General features: G+C 41.3%; 1 protein-coding gene across 1 annotated transcript in view; it reads right to left on the minus strand.

Moving 5' to 3' along the window:
- The window catches only part of ccdc3b (coiled-coil domain containing 3b), a 52,001-nt gene that overhangs the window by 33,660 nt on the left and 13,341 nt on the right, over positions 1-5,000 (minus strand). The window lies entirely within an intron of this gene.

The raw sequence follows: 5,000 nt of genomic DNA on the forward strand, positions 1-5,000 counted from the left end.
AATAAGCCGTTTTCTGACGAAGAGTTTATTAAGGAGTGCTTATTGGACTCTGTTGCGCTGATATTCCCGGAGAAGAGGAGCGCATTTGAGAATGTGTCACTCTCCCGACGCACTGTAACAAGGCGGGTTGGGGACGGCGTGGCGATGTTGGGAGAGTGGCCGTGCCAGCAATCTGAGGGTTACTGGTTCAATCCCCACCTTCTACGATCCTAGTCACGTCCGTTGTGTCCTTGAGCAAGACACTTCACCCTTGCTCCTGATGGGCCTGGTTAGCGCAGGCAGCTCCCGCCATCAGTGTGTGAATGTGTGTGTGTGAATGGGTGAATGTGGAAATAGTGTCAAAGCGCTTTGAGTTCCTTAAAAAGGTAGAAAAGCGCTATACAAGTACAACCCATTTACCATTTATTTTGAGACCATCGCTGGAAACTTGGAGCTTCAGCTGAAGAACAGAACGGCCGACTTTGACTGTTTTTCGCTGGCTTTGGATGAGATCTGCGATGTACGTAATACCGCCCAGCTGCTCATCTTCTTACGTGGGATAACTGCAGACTTTCAAATCACGGAGGAGCTGGCAGCCATGCAGTCAATTAAAGAGACAACCACAGGTAATGACTTGTTCACATAGGTGAATGCGTGTTTGGACATGTTAGGACTGAAATGGGACAAGCTGGCAGGTGTGACAACAGATGGTTGTCCAAATGTGACGGGGAAAAATGTTGGACTTTTAAAGAGGATGCAGGATAAAGTGACAGAAATTGACATTTTTGCATTGTATTATACATCAGGAAGATTTGTGTAAGACAGTGTTAAAAATAAAACCATCAAAAGCAATCTGCTTTTGTATAAAGTTAAGTTAGGTTAAATGAGATTATTATTATTATTATTATTATTTATCATACGGTATATCAAAAATAATTTGAGCAAAATTTAATTGAAATATTGTCGGTGTGGCCCATACTTGCCAACCCTCCCGGATTTTCCGGGAGACTCCCGAAATTCAGCACCTCTCCCGAAAACCTCCCGGGACACATTTTCTCCCGAAAATCTCCCGAAATTCAGGCGGACCTGGAGGCCACGCCCCCTCCAGCTCCATGCGGACCTGGAGGGTCTGCATGGAGCAATGTTGTTGTAATATATTGAGTTGGAGGCAATAAACAGGCGAGGGGATGAAGTACGTCTCCTTACTGTAGACTTCAGAACAGACTCACACACTTGACGTCAGGTGCGCAACACCACGTAAATCGTTGGCCAACCAAAAAGTAATCCCAGTACGCTATAGCCAACATTCACCAGGAGATGGCAACAGACAAACATAGATCACTCTATTACATTCCAGTCTCTCCATGTTTTCTCGCCATGGTAACATGTGTTCCACATGCACTGTGCGCTGTCTCTGTCCCCCTTGATATATATATATATATATATATCCGCGGATTCCGCGGTTGTGCCCGCAAACCGCGCATCTCTAATATATATATATATATATATATATATATATATATATATGTGGGCTTTGTACCGAGGATGTCGTTGTGGCTTGTGCAGCCCTTAGAGACACTTGTGATTTAGGGCTATATAAATAAAGATTGATTGATTGATTGATTGCGATGCGCTGATAGGCAATTATTTAATCCGCAACCGCATCAGAAAGTCGTCAACCATCCGCCATCCACCCGATGTAACATTTGATCAGAAACGCATCCGCCCGCCATCCGCCCGCACCCGCCCGTTGTTATATATCTAATATAGACGATGCAAGGCATTAGTGAGGTTATAAAGCTTTTGCCTGTTAAAGAAAGGAGACTGATCCAATGCAGCACAGACATTTGCGTGCCACGCTGTCACGACCCAGACGCACACCAGTGCGCAATCATATGGGAGCCGCGCTGAGCGCACCTCCAAGCGCGTCTCGCTGCCGGCGACGGCCGGGTATGGGCCCAACGCTCCAGCGCCATCCATTTTCAGGGCTAGTTGATTCGGCAGGTGGGTTGTTACACACTCCTTAGCGGGTTCCGACGTCCATGGCCACCGTCCTAGCTGCTGTCTATATCAACCAGGGTGAGCCCCACCCCTTTCGTGAGCGCACTGCGCGCGGAGTGACCCCTGTTACGCGCCCCCGGCAACAGGGGTGGCGGGCAGGTAAGCTGCGCGGGCGGAGCGCGCGGAGTGACCCCTGTTACGAGCCCCCGGCCACGGGGGTGGCGGGCAGGTAAGCTGCTTACCTGCTGCGCGTGACGCCGGCCGCGGCGAAGGCGGACGAGGCGGGGTGTCGGTGCGGTGGGCGCGGTGGTGACCCTGGACGTGCGTCGGGCCCTTTTCGCGGATTGCCTCAGCTACGGCTCCCGGTGGGGCCCTCTCAGAGGAAGGGGCCTCGGTCCTGGACCCCGGCGAGGCGTCGGGGGCCTTCTCCGCTCCGTAAAAGTGTCCATCTCTTTTTTTTTTTTTCTTCTGTTGTGGCATATGCAGCAGGTGCCTGCTCGTTTTTCGTATGTGGGTAACAACATTTAACTATGTATATATATTTCCGAATTGGTTTAACTGCCACCCGCCTGAATCTATTTAAAATCTAATTTTTTTTTTATTTCAACCAAGTACAACCCATTTATCATTTATTTATTTATAACCGCCCGACCCGACCCGACCCGACCCGCGGATAAAATCTAATTTTTTTTAATTTCATCCGCCCGATCCGCGGATAATTCGCGGATTCCGCGGTTGTGCCCGCAAACCGCGCATCTCTAATATATATATATATATATATATATATATATATATATATATATATATATATATATATATATTCATATTATCATATATATATATATATTTATATTACTATATATATATATATATATATATATATATATATATATATATATATATATATATATATATATATATATATATATATATATATATATATGATAATATGAATATATATATATATATATATATATATATATATATATATATATATATATATATATATATATATATATATATATATATATATATATATTAGAGATGCGCGGTTTGCGGGCACAACCGCGGAATCCGCGAATTATCCGCGGATCGGGCGGATGAAATTAAAAAAAATTAGATTTTATCCGCGGGTCGGGTCGGGTCGGGTCGGGCGGTTATAAATAAATAAATGATAAATGGGTTGTACTTGGTTGAAATAAAAAAAAATTAGATTTTAAATAGATTCAGGCGGGTGGCAGTTAAACCAATTCGGAAATATATATACATAGTTAAATGTTGTTACCCACATACGAAAAACGAGCAGGCACCTGTACTGTATATTTATATGAAATACTTGACTTGGTGAATTCTAGCTGTAAATATACTCCTCCCCTCTTTGCCACGCCCCCAACCACGCCCCCGCCCCACCCTGACCACGCCCCCCACCCCCCGAAATCGGAGGTCTCAAGGTTGGCAAGTATGGTGTGGCCCTCCAGCAGTGCTCAGGTTGCTCATGCGGCCCCCGGTAAAAATTAATTGCCCACCCCTGCTCAAGAGGCAACAAAAGTGTGGTTGTTTATACGAGCGACCTAGTGGGCGAATGTGCGTATCAAAAATGTCAAAGGTCAGACGTGAATGACAGAAATATGTAAGGTTACACTTCACAGTAATGACCCCACAAACCCAAAGTTCTGTATGAGATAATGAATAGCAGGGGTGTCCAAACTACGGCCCGCGGGCGTCTTCAATTTGGCCCACCAGACTGCACGAGCTCAATAAGCAATGTGGCCGGTGTTTTCATACCACATACTTATAGCCAGCGGTCTAATAGCTGCCATTTTGTCACCATCTGGTGGCCAGCAAAAGTTACTTAACCATAAATTGTACTCGTAAGAACACAAAGCACAGCACATACTTATATGACCCAAACCAAACAACCTTCCTTAATCATGGTGCAGATAAAGAAAAATCAACCAGCACAAAAAATCAACACACATAACATAACCTGCTCATTGAGCTTTGTGGATACTATAAAACATGTCCAATCAACATAAAAAAATACAAATTACACCCATTTAAATCCATGACAAGGGATGATGGGAAAAATGCAAAACACTCCGCGCTTATCTGTGTTTGGCGCATTTTAGCTGCTTGATATTTCTGATTGATTACAAAACTTTAAGGAGGTCATCATGGAAGTAAACAAGGTAGGAGTCAAACTTTTACATACTCTTAACATCCAATTATAATAACTATTAATTATATAGCCATTATATTATATATACATAAATATTATAGGTGTGTATATCTAAAACGGATTAACTCGCTGGACTATAGATACAATATAACATATATCCATTAACGTGGATGCATATGCAAAAGTGCAATATATGTATCTGTAAGGTAATCTATTTATATCAGCACCTTCTTTTGTAAATGCAAACACTCTGCACCTCATTGCTCTTTTATCCTGCACTACAACGAGCTAATGCAATGAAATTTCATTCTTATCTGTACTGTAAAAATCAAATTTGAATGACAATAAAAGGAATATATACTGTACATATATATATATATACATATATATATATATATATATATATATATATATATATATATATATATATATATATATATATATATATATATATATATATATATATATATATATGTACAGTATATATTCCTTTTATTGTCATTCAAATTTGATTTTTACAGTACAGATAAGAATGAAATTTCAATAAAAGGAATATATACTGTACATATACAGGTAAAAGCCAGTAAATTAGAATATTTTGAAAAACTTGATTTATTTCAGTAATTGCATTCAAAAGGTGTAACTTGTACATTATATTTATTCATTGCACACAGACTGATGCATTCAAATGTTTATTTCATTTAATTTTGATGATTTGAAGTGGCAACAAATGAAAATCCAAAATTCCGTGTGTCACAAAATTAGAACATTGTGTAAGGGTTAAATTTTGAAGACACCTGGTGCCACAAACTAATCAGCTGATTAACTCAAAACACCTGCA

Source organism: Nerophis lumbriciformis, linkage group LG23 (assembly GCF_033978685.3).
Source record: "Nerophis lumbriciformis linkage group LG23, RoL_Nlum_v2.1, whole genome shotgun sequence".
NCBI classification, from domain to species: Eukaryota; Metazoa; Chordata; class Actinopteri; order Syngnathiformes; family Syngnathidae; genus Nerophis; species Nerophis lumbriciformis.